We start from the raw sequence: 16,202 nt of genomic DNA on the forward strand, positions 1-16,202 counted from the left end.
CCTGCATTGTCTACTATTACAGTATGAACTTTACTAATTTTTCAATCAAGCAAGCATTTATCTACAGTTTGACTACTTCACCCACATGGCTTGCAATAGGATAGAAACTTGAGATCTTTTCTTGCAATTTCCATTTATCATCAATGAAATGAGTTTCAAACATAAATAACTTAGATTTTGAATGGATGTCCAAGCATCAGTGGTGAGACAAATATGCGAGGATATGATTTCAAAGTATTTTTTCAACCTTTTCTTCTTATCTAAAAAAAAAGGTTTATGGTAGTCTGTAGTTAAAGTTCTATGTGAGGGGATTTCAAATTGTGGCTACATAGCTTGACAAAATTCTTGAAAGCCCTTACTTTCCACAAATTTGAAATGTAGTACATCTATAATCATGATCCTAGCCAGCATTCTTCTCTATGATTTTTGGTCAACTATATAAGTTGTCAATGCTTTCCCTCTCACAATTTTGGTTTAAATTCCAATATCTTTTATCTCTTATCTATATTATTATAGGGATATTTTGCACACCTATAAAGGTGGTTACTCAAAGAAGTAGTGCCATTTTTACTTGCACAAGCAATCAACTATTCATAATATTTACAAGTAGCTTTCTTGTCTTTTTTTCTTTAGGACTTGTAATAACTTCATAATGCTCCCATATCCAAGACCTGTTCTTGCTTGACTCTTTTGCCACGGATGTAAGAGGAAGAAGTACTTGACATTTATCATCTTTAGAGGTTCTAAGAACATTTTTTGTATCCATTAAATATGTATCATCCATACTTGGGCTTGTAGTTGTACTATTTGTATTATCTCCCATACTTGACAACTAAAAAACTCAAAAACCTTTAATTGGTTCACAATTTGGACTAATAAAACAAGAGTTGATAATACACCTTAAACAAGAAAAATTGACTTCTAAGTGAACCATCTATTGGAAGCCAATCTATTACTTAACTTGAATAGCTTAATCTCTCAATGACTTCTAAGTAAAATGCTGGACGATAGTGCTCAAAAAAGAAAAATTGAGAAGTAGATTAGTGAAGAGTCCATCAAATTCTAATTGGCTATCTCCTCTAAGGAAACATTTGCCCACTTGTGAACCTTTAAGAAGACTATTATAGAAACAATATCATTCCATGCCCATAATATTTTAGTTGAAGAAAATTGAAAAGAATTTGTAGTCGTGGAATAGTTTTAAAGGCTTTTTGGTCTTTCACTTCAGCGGGATATTAAGAACAAAAACCTACTCTAAGATTCACTAAGATAATACAAATGTTGTCATAAGTAGCCAACAAAACTTGTTGTATCTTTCTTCATTAGACGAGCTTTTTCTATTTCAATAAAAATGGGACCTTTTGAACAAACCTACTACAACTAACAAAATTTAGATGAAGAAAGTTGATAAAAAAGATCATTAATATAACAAATTCTAAAGCCTTTACAAGCCAAGCAAACCATATAAAGGTTAACATTTAGTATATCTTCCCAAAAATTTTCAAACGCAGATCTAGATGGAGCTTCTACTATTTAATACTTTGGAACTACAATGTACAAACCAAATTAAGCACCAATACTATATTTTGGACAAACCTATAATTGTGAGTTTTACATAGGAAAAGAATTTGTTAATTATTTCTTATCTTCCTATATATTAAAAAATCTACAAGGATCTAAAATGAAAAACACATATCAAAATAAAGATACATTTTTTACACATTTCAAGTCTCAATGCTCTATAATTCAAAAGCCAGCAACATAAACAACCAATAAAGTTATCTGCATTGTGTGTGTGAGAGAGGAGTGGTTTTCGACAGAAATTTTACCTACTTGAGGAGTGACAATCGATGTAGTTGATCCAATGATTAGGTTATTAAGAGGATGGAAAAAGTGAAAAATTTTTAGGGATTTGGAATTGATGTATAGGAGGTAGAAGGAAGAAAAGGAGGGGAGGTACATGTGAAGGAAATTGACGATTCTGAGGAAAAAGTCAATTTTTTAAGGATTATGGTTAATAACATTAAGAAATTACACGATGCTTCCTTTTTTTATATTTATATAAATACATGTGGTAGGGCACTTGCAGGTGTTTATTTTTCTGATTTGTATTTGTATTTGTATCTTGCGGGTACCCACACTCATCTACCCCTCTCAGAGAAATCAAATTAAGTATTCTATTTTTTGAAGCGAGCAAGATTGTGTACCTCAGATTTTCGAGTCAGTGAGTATTTTGTCCACTCCTAATTCATCATATGGAGTTATTGGAATGATAGTAAAATAACTCTTCGGGCAAGTCAAGGACAATAGAATAATATATAACAATAAATAGAACGTGTGACAGCCCCACCTTCCCCTAAGGTGAACCAAAGGGTTCGGTGGACCGCCTATAGTACGCGCGATAAAACCTAAAGAAAACAAACAATTGGAGACCACCAAGCCCAAAATAGAACTTACCAAACCATACAGTAGTACGAGACTTTGATTAAACACTTCAATAAAAAGAGAAACGAAAAACAAAAATGAAACGAAAAGGCCACGTCACAATCCAGCCGGATTAACGGCCGGATTCGAGGTAGTGGATAAACCACATTTTTTTTTCAACTTCCCCTATCAATCCGGCCAACAATCCGGCCAAGAACTAGCCAGATATGCGGCTGGATTCTCTGAAGAATTTTTCCGCTAGAAATTTTTCTTTCCTTTACAAATGCCGCACTCACTCGATCATCCAACGGTTACAAGAAACGTTCACCAAAGCCATAGAATCATAATATCTCAAATGAATACACATAATAGATAAAGTAACACACTTATACATATTTTTACATCGGAATCTTGAACAAATTAACTAAAGTATAAACCACAGTATCCATACTATTCAAAATACAATTAGAGTTTCGGTTGCAAGAGAACTTAACAAAATAACATATATACTAGCTCGATCCTTTCTTCCAAAACCATGAGTTCAAAGTTTGTCCTTTGAAAGGAAAACAAAGATAACGGGAAAGGAGGTGAACTTACGCTCAATAAGGTACCAAAATAATAGCAGTCAAGAATCATAGAACTTCATGGTCAATTAGTCACATATACATATCAAATAAAGAGAAGGGCAAACAACTTAGATAGAAACGATACATGTGACTCTCAGGAACCCAACATTCCTATTTCAGTACTTGATTCAAACCCGTTGACTCTCTGTCAACGTATAAAGAACAACCATGTCCGTAGACCCCGCTTTACACCAAATTTCGTCCACTAAACATACCCTTTACCGGGTCCGAACACCTCAACAATAACAGTGGATAGTAATACTCAAGTATACCGGAAATCCAGAGTCTCTAATACTGAAAGATTTCCTAGAAACAGACTACCATGGTTCGTTATCTAATCGACCAGATCCTTGCCGACTCGATTCGAGTAACTAGCCACAGGATTTGAACTCAGAGATAACAGAAAGGTCGTTGGATGCAATGTCCAAACAACAGCAGATTAAGCATAGATAACATATGCAAATTTTTCACAGTAAATGGGCATACAGACAAGAGAACGAGGGTGATAAAGTACACTCTTGTCTCAAACAGAATAAACAGATAGTACAGTTATTCAAATTACAGATTGCATGCACAGAAACCAAGTTAAGCAACCAATGAGGGGAGTGGTACACTTACTAGTTCAAGTGCAGATACTTCAAAAGTTTTCACCCAAAATGGCTTTAATCGCCAAGAAACCCTAAAATAACCGAGGTAAACAATTGAGGTTTCCACATCCAAAATCTAGTAAATGAAATGCATAAGTGAGGCTCGACTATGAGTCGTATGCCTATCCAAATGAACTATGAATGCAAGTGTTACGCCCCGAGCCCGCACGTGCGCGTCACATGACATCCGCCGTAGTCCCAAGTCCCACTCTGGAATACAAGGCTACATTAACTAATTAACTTTAACAGTAATAAATAAAGTGTGGTACGAATTACATATAAAGGAAAGTCTACGAATAATCAAGACGTTCGTACATTTATTCTCCAATTGAAACCGCGGAAACAAAAGTAAACAAGACTAACAACTAGAAGTAGCTAGTCTGCCAACTTCTATACATTTAAAACTAATAAAGTCATCTTCAGGGTCTTCTACGTAAACCAATTCATACTCTTCAGAATCTGCAAAAATGGTAAGAAATGGATTGAGCGACACATCGCTTAGTAGGCAATATTTACCTCTCTGTTGGACCATGCACTCTTAATTTTATAGATATATAAGTATATAAGTGCTATTCAAATCATTTGCATATCATTCACATCCGTAATTTTGAAAGTAACGTTATTTATAAAGCAATCAGCAATAAAGAAGGACAAGTAATTTAAAAGCATTTTAGTGATAGTTGTACATGAAAAATCGTAAAGTTATAAATCATTTCGTCAGATTAGCTCATAACAAGTACATGCAATGACCGGCTACTGAGTACTCAGCCTAGTGATTAGACCCCTTCAAGGTGGGCGACCAATAGATTTCATGACTATCGATTGATCTCATTTTATTCTTGGGTCAATCGGCCGGACTTTATACCAGGCTACCATGACCTTACCAATCGGCCGGACTTTATACCAGGCTACCATGGTGATTAGATAGGACTATAGCCTCTACCGTCTATTCCATGACTGCTCTGAGCTTTACTTATCAAAATTCATTTCATATATCGTATACATAAATCTTTGCTTTCATAAAAGATTCAGCTCATTTTGTATATAAGAAACATATCAAAACATTTCAAATAAATAACATGGTCCATTTTTGTATAGTAAAATATAGCTTTCATAAATATCCAAGCAAAACATTTAATCAAACACCTTTCGAGTTAACACAACAAAATAGGATTTAAACAAGAATTTCACTTTGCACATTTGAAATCTTAGAAGGGTAAGTACCACCTACCTCTATTTGGCTGCTCGAGTAGAACTACCTTAGATCCTTGTATCGCACCTATCAAATGTATAGGTTCCCTAATTAGTTGCTACTTCCTATAAATGCATAAATATACAACCTTTAAGTAAGTACAAGATTCATATATAAACCATTATATGGACCCTAATAGCATTCCCCTCAAATCAAACGACTTCGATTTTTGGAAAGCTTCCTAATTTGGAAAGTTTCTATTTTTAGAAAGTGTTCATTTTGTAGAGTTTTCTAATTTAAAAGAAAATAATTATTCATAATCCTGTTTATTATCTTGACTACTATCTTACTATATTTATTTATACTTTATAATTATTCATTATTATTATTATCATTCCCGTCGTCGCTAATTTTATTGTCACTTATATATGTATTAGATAGTTACTATTACCTTCCCCTTTATTTCCACTTTTAGGCGTGTGTAGGTGTTATTATTATTTGTATATACATGTGCCCATACACATATATATTGACTTACTATAATTGTCTTAGTTTATTTCACCCGTATCTACATTTTTATCTCCATCTATATCCTCAATTTACTTCCTCCATGTCCATATTGTGATTGTCCTTACTATTATGGTTTATTAATTATAATCTACCATTATTATTGTTATTATTATTATTATTATCATCATTATTATTGTTATTCTACATGTTTCGTTTAACTATCTAGAACTTATCTCACTTTGTCTACTTTAAGCTAATAAAGCTAGATAAAGACATTTTAGATTTTCCTTTAAGCATCTTAGACATAATTAATTAAGTATAATGTTTACATGGCCAACCCTTCAATTCTAACAATTGCCTTAAATTGGGTTTTGAATTTTAATATTCACGATATACTATAAAAATGGACTAGTTGTATTTAAAAATTTTATTTAATAGACACTTATTAATTTTTTTTATTACATTTTTGGTTCACTTCTTCACTGTTTTCCCCCTGTGATTTCTGCATTTTCTCCCTCGGGGGACCCAAGGTTGGCCAAATGCCAACCATGGTTGACCATGGTCGCCAGACTCTCTGGCGACCCATTCCTCCAATTAGTTGGCCGAAAAGGCCAACCAAATCCTTGCTTATTGTCGCCAGGGAGTGCTGGCGACATCCCTCCGTGAATCTTTTTTTTTTTTTTTTCCTTTTCGTTGCAAACATAACAGAGCAGCGGCAGCCACCGCCGCTCTTCCCTTCCCTTTCTCTTTTTTTTTTCCTCTAATAGATTTAGTCACCCTATCATCACAAGATTAAAATCAATCCCCTATTTCTATTAACCCAAATACGAATCTTATCAAAACATATATATCTACACTTATATAGCGACAATACATGTCCATAAAATTCTTAGAACAATTAATACATCTAGTAAAACTTAAAAGAGAGATTTTTCTTGCGTAAACTCGAGACTTACAGGTTTAGATGCCTAATTGTCGGATCGATTGACGATGTTGCCTACTCTCCTTCTCTCCTCTCCGACGGCTCTTGCTCTAGGGAGGCAGATAATGAAAAGGAGGAATGATATTATTATTATTTTTTTTATAAGTGTACTAAACCCTAATAATCACCCACTAGTAGATGGGTTAGATAAGAGTTTTAACTGCTATGAATTTTTACCCTATCTTATCTCATTTCTATCCCTCAATAATCCTTTAACCTATCTTACAATTTTTTTTTTACTTTTACTCATAATAAATTACCATTTAATTAAATTGGGCAAGATAAAATGAGTCCAAATATTGTGGGTTTACCTTCTACCCCCCTTACAAAAAGTATCGTTCTCGAAACTTATTTACCTTGATAAAAAGATGGGAATGTCTATTTCGCATGTCTTCTTCTAACTCCTACATTGCCTCTCGTGGTGTATGGTTCGTCCATTGCACCTTCACGTAGGGTATGGTCCTTCTCCTTGGAACTTAATCCCCATGATCCATGATTCTCAAAGGAAATTCCTCCACTGACAAGTTCTCCCTCATCTCAATGGATTGATTTTCCAAAATATGGGTTAGGTCTAATACATACATTCTCAGTTGGGAGACATTAAAAACACCATGTATCCTCGACAAACAGGTGGAAGAGTTAGTCGATACGCTAGGGGTCCAACTCTATCCAGTATTTCGTAAGGTCCTACATACCTTGAATTTAACTTATCACTTCTTCCAAATCTCATTACTTCTTTGGTGGGGGATACTTTCAAATATATATATTTTTTCCTGGTTGCAACTCTAAAGGTCTTCTCTTTAGATCTGTCCAACTCTCGTTTCGGTCCTACGCTACCTTTAGTCTTTTTCGAATAACCGTAATCTACTCCAAGGTTCTTTCAACCAAATCGAGACCAGTGATCAGCTTCTCACCTATTTCATCCCAATATAAGAAAAATCTACACTTTCGTCCATACAACGCCTTGAATGGTGCCATGCCGATCTCGCTATGATAGCTATTGTTATATGAGAATTCCATTAGTTTTACTAACCTATTCCAATTATTCGAGAAGTCTAGAGCACAAGTTCTGAGCATGTCTTCTAGTGTCTGTAGGGCCCTTTCTGACTATCTATCCTTTTGGGGGTGAAAGGTGGTACTTAATTTCAGGTCAGTCCCCATAATATCTTGGTAGGTCGATCAAAATCTAGACGTGAATTTAGGATTTCAATTCGACACTACTTTCACAATCAATTTTTAGACTAGATATCACATTCTCTTCCCCTTTAAAGGTTTCGTTCTTGAAACCTAAAAGACATAAACATCAGAATAAATTAACAATATCTCTAATGCTCTTGCAATATATCTTGGAAATTATTCTTACAATGTCAAAATTGGATTTCCTTATTTAATTCCATCAAGCTTCTGCTGCACACTCTTATTTTCCTCAATATCTCCCATCTTCATAATTATATAGCTGAGATGAACATGATATCTCTCACAATCCAACATTCTAAATATCGGCTTACAACGCTCTATAGAGATCAACTTATAAAAAGCATGCCAAAAACACTAACATTACCATTTCTTCTTTTGTCATACATTCTATAGCAACTTACATATCCACTATCACAAAAATAATCATTATCTTGATATATGGGTTCCTGCTCACTGTGTTTGTAATTGATAATGGAAATCCCTTATTTTCCTTAAATTTCATATCTATCTCATTTCAAATTCCAAAGAGGTCAATAATATCTCAAATAGCATCACTCCTACTTTCAGATCTTATAACCTAAGTTATTATACCACTAAATGCCATGGGAATCTTATTTCCTTTGGTCATTTTTTTTCCTAGCTCAATTCAATTTTTGAAAATATTAACATCTCAAATATCATTTCACAAACTTCTTGATGATACAAAAATATGGAAAATTTTATACAAAAAAATACCAGATTCTCATATAGGAAATTAATAACTTTATCATAACCTTAGTAAAGTATTATCTATGCATAGAATTTCAAACTCACACAAGTTTAGAAAACTGAAAGTGTTTTGAAATACATAAGTCAACTAACTGTGTTTCTTTCAGCAATAAAATTTAGAGTGCAAAGAGAATTTGTCAAGAATTATTGTTAAATTTTTCTATACGATAAGGAAGAAAAATATTTTTTTTTTGTAGAATACTTTTATCTAAAGCTCTTTTGAGATTGGGTGAGTATAAAAATATATATATATATATATATATTTTGCACAAGATTGTAGGATATAATTATTCAATATAGTTATTCTTTTTTTTATATAGATATATACATATATATTTAGAAACTATATTTACCAAGCAACTGTAAGGTAAAAGTACATATTTAAAAATTCTGATTAAAAACTATTTGTGCAAATAAAATTTTGGTTTCACCGTTTATTCATTTTTTTTAGGTAAAAAGTATGTAAAATTATATATTGTATGAAATTTATAAAATATTTATTGCTTGATCATGATGTAATAATACCAAAACTAATAATATCATCTAGTTTAATAAATGTCTTGAGCATTAGATCTAATTATCGTAAACCTCAAAATAAGTCAACAAAATTTCAAAATCCAATGTGTATTGCTTGCGTTCGATGACATCATATTGTTGATCATTCATACTTTTGTTGTGCACTCTAATTTCCTCAATATTTTCAGTTTTCTCTATACCAGACTTCAACTAGACATAAGATTATCCATAAATCTGACATCCTAAATGATAAACTTAAAATGTACTATAGAGATCAAAACTTACAAAAAGAACACCCTAAATACCCTTTTATTATTATTATTTTTTTGTAAGTGTCAATCATATCTAGCAGATGGGCTTGGTTACCTTTTCAACTTAACATATGGATAAAGTCACCACTTACTTACTACAGATAATCATCACCTCAATACCTGAGGTCATTCCAGTAAATTCGTAACCTAAAATTCTAATACCATTAAATGTTATGGAGTCACTTATTTTCTTTTAATCCCTTATCCATTTCATTCCAATTCTCAAAATCACAAATATCTTCAGTATCTTTATACCTACCTCCAACAATCACCACTTGAACTATAAGACCACAAAATATCATAGGAATCTCTTGATCTGTTGGACATCTCCTTTCCATCTCCAAAATCATTAATATCCAAATATCATCTCTCACGCTTTCGGATCATAAAATCTAAGCTCTGACACAACTAAAAAAACCACAGTAATCTCTTATTTCTTTTGATATATTTTTTCATCTCCTTTTAGTTTCCAATAGACAATACTTCAAATACACATAATATTTCCTACACGTTCAACATCTTAAACGTAGAGTGTACTACCAAAATTACATTCAATAAAAGGACATCATAAACACCAATTGTACCATTTCAACTATTCACACATGCAAATTTTCAAGCCTATTTATTTAGTCACAATTGAACATTTCCTAGGGTATACTTCATCTAAAGATTAAATCGTACCTCAAACTCTGTTATCATTAAATATTATGAAAATCTCTTATTTCACAACATTCTATCCAACCTCATTCCCATTTTCTAAAGTCACTAATATTACAAATATCATTCAACATACATTTAGATCGCAAAACCTAAACTTTGATAACATTAAAAATCACATGAATCTCTTATTTCCTTTAATCCTCTTTTTCTTTTCATCTCATTTCAATTCTCAAAACCCCTAATACCTCAAAAATCATTTCACATACTTTCGGACCATATAACCTAAGCTTTGATACCACTAAAAATGTCACGCTCCGAGCCCGCACGTGCCCGTCACATGACATCCGCCGTAGTCCCAATTCCCACTCAGGAATACAAGGCTATATTAACTAATTAACTTTAACAGTACTAAATAAAGTGCGGTACGAATTACATATAAAGGAAAGTCTACGAATAATCAAGACGTTCGTACATTATTCTCCAATTGAAACCGCGGAAATAAAAGTAAACAAGACTAACAACTAGAAGTAGTTAGTCTGCCAACTTCTATTCATTTAAAACTAATAAAAGTCATCCTCAGGGTCTTCTACGTAAACCAATTCATACTCTTCAGAATCTGCAAAAATGGTAAGAAATGGGTTGAGCGACACATCGCTCAGTAGGCAATATTTACCCCTCTGTTGGACCATGCACTCTTAATTTTATAGATACATAAGTATATAAGTACTACTTAAATCATTTGTATATCATTCACATCCGTAATTTTGAAAGTAACGTTATTTATAAAGCAATCAGCAGTAAAGAAGGACAAGTAATTTAAAAGCATCTTAGTGATAGTTGTACATGAAAAATCATAAAGTCATAAATCATTTCGTTAGATCAGCTCATAACAAGTACATGCAATGACCGGCTACTGAGTACTCAGCCTATAAATTAGACCCCTTCTAGGTGGGCGACCAATAGATTTAATGACTATCGATTGATCTCATTTTATTCTTGGGTCAATCGGCCGGATTTTATACCAGATTATCATGATCTTGCCAATCAACCGGACTCTATACCAGGCTACCATGACCTTACCAATCAGCCGGACTTTATACCAGGCTACCATGGCGATTAGATGGGACTATAGTCCCTATCGTCTATTCCATGACTGCTCTGAGTTTTACTTGTCAAAATTCATTTCATATATCGTATACATAAATCTTTGCATTCATAAAAGATTCAACTCATTTTGTATATAAGAAACATATCAAAACATTTCAAATAAGTAACATGGTCCATTTTTGGATAGTAAAATATAGCTTTCATAAATATCCAAGCAAAGCATTTAATCAAACACCTTTCGAGTTAACACAACAAAATAGGATTTAAACAAGAATTTCAATTTGCACATTTGAAATATCAGAAGGATAAGTACCACCTACCTCTGTTTGGCAGCTTGAATGGAACTACCTTAGGTCCTTGTATTGCACCTATCAAATGTATAGGTTCCCTAATTAGTTGCTACTTCTTATAAATGCATAAATATACAACCTTTAAGTAAGTACGAGATTCATATATAGACCATTATATGGACCCTAATAGCATTCCCCTCAAATCGAACGACTTCTATTTTTGGAAAGTTTCCTAATTTGAAAAGTTTCTTAATTTGGAAAGTGTTCATTTTGTAGAGTTTCCTAATTTAAAAGAAAATAATTATTCATAATCCTGTTTATTATCCTGACTACTATCTTACTATATTTATTTATACTTTATAATTATTCATTATTATTATTATCATTCCCGTCGTCGCTAATTTTATTGTCACTTATATATGTATTAGATAGTTACTATTACCTTCCCCTTTATTTCCACTTTTAGGCGTTTGTAGGTGTTATTATTATTTGTATATACATGTACCCATACACATATATATTGACTTACTATAATTGTCTTAGTTTATTCCACCTGTATCTACATTTTTATCTCCGTCTATATCCTCAATTTACTTCCTCCATGTCCATATTGTGATTGTTCTTACTATTATGGTTTATTAATTATAATCTACCATTATTATTGTTATTATTATTATTATTATTATTATTATCATCATCATTATTATTGTTATTCTACATGTTTCGTTTAACTATCTAGAATTTATCTCACTTTGTCTACGTTACCCTAAAAAAGCTAGATAAAGACGTTTTAGATTTTCCTTTAAGCATCTTAGACATAATTAATTAAGTATAATGTTTACATGGCCAACCCTTCAATTCTAACAATTGCCTTAAATTGGGTCTTGAATTTTAATATTCATGATATACTATAAAAATGGACTAGTTGTATTTAAAAATTTTATTTAATAGACACTTATTAATTTTTTTATATTACATTTTTGGTTCACTTCTTCACTGTTTTCCGCATGTGATTTCTGCCTTTTCTTCCTCGAGGGACCCATGGTTGGCCAAATGCCAACTATGGTTGACCATGGTCGCCAAACTCTCTAGCGACCCATTCCTCCCGGCCAACCAAATCCTTGCTTATTGTCGCCAGCGAGTGCTAGCAACATCCCTCCGTGAATCTTTTTTTTTCTCTAACAGATTTAGTCACCCTATCATCACAAGATTAAAATCAACCCCCTATTTCTATTAACCCAGATACGAATCTTATCAAAACATATATATCGACACCTATATAGCGACAATACATGTCCATAAAATTCTTAGAACAATTAATACATCTAGTAAAACTTAAAAGAGAAGTTTTCCTTGCGTAAACTCGAGACTTACAGGTTTAGGTGCTTAGTTGTCGGATCGATTGACGATATTGCCTGCTCTCCTTCTCTCCTTTCCAACAGCTCTTGCTCTAGGGAGGTAGATAATGCAAGGGAGGAATGATATTATTATTATTATTTTTATAAGTGTACTAAACCCTAATAACCGCCTACTAGTAGATGGGTTAGACAAGAGTTTTAACTGCTATGAATTTTTACCCTATCTTATCTCATTTCTATCCCTCAATAATCCTTTAACCTATCCTACAATTATTTTTTTTCACTTTTAATCATAATAAATTACCATTTAATTAAACTGGGCAAGATAAAATGAGTCCAAATATTGTGTGTTTTACAGCAAGGATGCAAAAGGGTGATTTTGGAACGAAAAGGTAATGGGAGGACCTAGGGGCTTGAATGACCCAAAAGCCCTTCATCTACCAAGAATCAACTCAAACTTAAAGGAACCAAGTAACCTCAAAATTTGGACAGCATAACCCCTAAATTTCCTTACTTTTCCATCCTACAATCAACAACAACTCATCTCAAATCAACCACAATTCCACATACAATTCATAAGCTATAAAACACACCTCCTTAGGTTACGAATATCATGTCAAGCAAAGGAAATTCTATAATCATCAAGTTCCACGCACCTTTCGGCATGATAACCACAACTGAAGCTACACTTGTCCGATTGAGACGAATCTTATGACGTTTCAAAGCCAAGACATATACCTATATTTCTTATGAAGACTTCCAAAGCCAAATCATGCATTTTCATGGTCAAAAATCGAAATTTCAGAGAAAACAGAAAACTGTCCGTGAAACAAGGCTTGTGGGCAGTCAAGGGTATTTTGGTCATTTCACAAGATACAGTACTCCGATTAAGCTGAAATTTGGTCAGCTAGTTAACACTATTTACTAAAACTTTCATGTTTTGACCTGAGCCTGATTCGGACTTTAATATGGACGAACATACAGTACAAAAATAGGGCAAATTGGAAATCCTAAAACTGAAATTTATGCACCCTAGCTGAAATTTCTTTAGGCAACCAAAACTAGCATATCAAAGCTTCATTTTACACAATATAAAGCTATCATTCTATGACCAACCATTGCTCATCACATGTGGGCAGAAAAATCACCATAAAAACTGAAATTTAACCTAACTCTAGCTCAAACCATGAAATCTTCCACAAAACAACATTTTTAACAACTATAATCCATTAATTTGCAATTATTAAGAGTAAAAGGAAATTTCTAGGTAAGTTACCTTGGAACCTTAGGAAAGATGGTAGCTTAGAGTTTCCTCCTACAAAGTCATTCCACCAACCTCTTCAATCCTCCTAAGTTAACATTTTTATGGAATGATTTGCAAAGTGATTGGCTAAAACTCAAGATTCAAGTAAATTTAGAAGTTGAAATTGAGGTTTCTCTCTTGTTCTTTTCTCTCAAGAGGGCCCGCCAAGATGGATGAGAAAATGAAAAAATCTTGGTCAAAATTGGTTTTAGGAAAGTTAAAGAAAGGTTGGTCAAATCCACCATCCAATCGGGTCGCGACACGTGCCACCTTTTAGGGTTTAAGTTTATCTTCTTTCTCCCAATGGTTAATCTATCTAACTAACCTCTAATTGTCTCATAGCTTCTTGTAAAATATTATCACTTAATACAAAACTCTAACAAGTTGTCAAAATATATCGCATTTACCGCACTAGCGGGTCCTACGTCCATAATCTACTTCAAAGTTAATAAGAACTAACTTAAACTAGGAAAATGATTTAAAAACTCTATTCACTTATAAAATCTTTGGAAAAATCAATATAATAGGGTATAGTGAAGAAAATGCATGCGAAAAAATAAAATAAAATAATATAAAAGAAAAGAAAAGAAATTTACGGGTCCTCACAGAATGACAAGATAATTTACTTCCATTGATATTGAAAATTACACAAACATCAATATTTTTTTTAAAAAAGAAAATAGGATAGCAACTTTTATTAATACTCGCATGAATGTGCCTCAAGTGTGGATAGTATAAATTATGGAGTAACATCAAGGCATATATAGTAAAGGAAAGTGATAAAGCATTTTGGCAAAAAGGTGTGTGGTAACATGAAAGTTTTGACATTTTAAAAGTCAAAAAATACATAAATATATTTTTCTTGATTAATCATATTGTTCATATCAAAGCCCAATTCTAGAATAAGGCTTCATTAAATTTGGTCCAATGTATAAGTTAAATTTAATAGGGTCTATTCAGATGCATTGGACCACAATAATGGGTCATGCTGATATCTTGGCTTTACTATTTGGTCCTTGAAGGCACAACTAACTCACAGGGTACTATATGTGATTTATGGTTTTAAAGGCATGTCTTGACTCGTGATAGTAACCGGAGTCAATCTACCCAAACTTTTGAAAACTGAAAAACAAAAGAACTCACTAAGATAGGAAACCCTAACGTAGGCCTACAGAAAATGATACCTCTTTGTTTGACAATTTATTGAGGTTGTTGGATGAAAACTTGAAGTCACTGCATCAAGTTGCCATCAAATTCTCGGAGTTCAGCAAATTCTTCAAGTCATCAAGTCCTTATAGTTCTACATATATCACCATAAAACAATAATCTTTCAGTGACAAATCAATTTGTTAGAAAAAAGTAGGAAAATTCGTTAGAAAAAGTTTTCCTAAGGGAATGTCGTCAGCAAATATATGGTCACCTATTCACCATTGAGAAAAGTTAAAAATGATAAAGGACAACATTATCATCAGAAAAATCAACTTTTCCTGACAATGCAATTGCCACAGAAACTCATGCCAAAAGCACTATCTCAGGGGCTTTTGGTGATGACATAATCAACAACGAAGAGTATGCTTTTGTTTTTGTTTTTTAAAAACAAGACTAAAAGCAACAATCATTTAGTCTTGTATACGGACTAAAAAAATGCTCAAAAAATGGTAGACAATCATTTCCAATGAATATTACTATCAAAATTGAAATACCATTGGTCATCAATATAATGTCAACTACAATTTTCAAATAGATTAAAATCACCAAATTACACTAGAAAATCTACAATTTCCCAACTCGACTTTACCAACATTTGCTTGAAGAAAATGAAGTTCACTATCCATTAAAAGGATTCAATAAATAACACCAAAATTCTTAAGATCCCAACTAAACTTGCACAGTGGCTTTGCTTTGAAAAGATGAAGTACACCAACCTGTCAGAAAAATCAAGTACTGAGGTATTAATTCATTTTGCCTTAATAACGGGTCAAAACCATTAAAATATAATCTACTATATAAGCACTTTATTCAATATAAATATTCAATACAATTGTTAGACAAACAAGAGAAGCCAGACTAGTGATCAATTATGTGAATATTGGTCTCCTCTTTTAGATGCATGTAACCTACTTCTTGAATGATTAGGTCAATAATGATATTATTAGGTAACCATTATTGCTTGCTTGTTCATCTTAGCTCAAGAAATTGACTAATAGTAGTATTGGAATATTTATCAACACTAATCCTCAAGAAACATTTTATCAACATTAATCTAGTTGTCAGTTTAAATACAACAAGTTAAAGAATAAGTTGGGAGGTA

Source organism: Coffea arabica, chromosome 2c (assembly GCF_036785885.1).
Source record: "Coffea arabica cultivar ET-39 chromosome 2c, Coffea Arabica ET-39 HiFi, whole genome shotgun sequence".
NCBI classification, from domain to species: domain Eukaryota; kingdom Viridiplantae; phylum Streptophyta; class Magnoliopsida; order Gentianales; family Rubiaceae; genus Coffea; species Coffea arabica.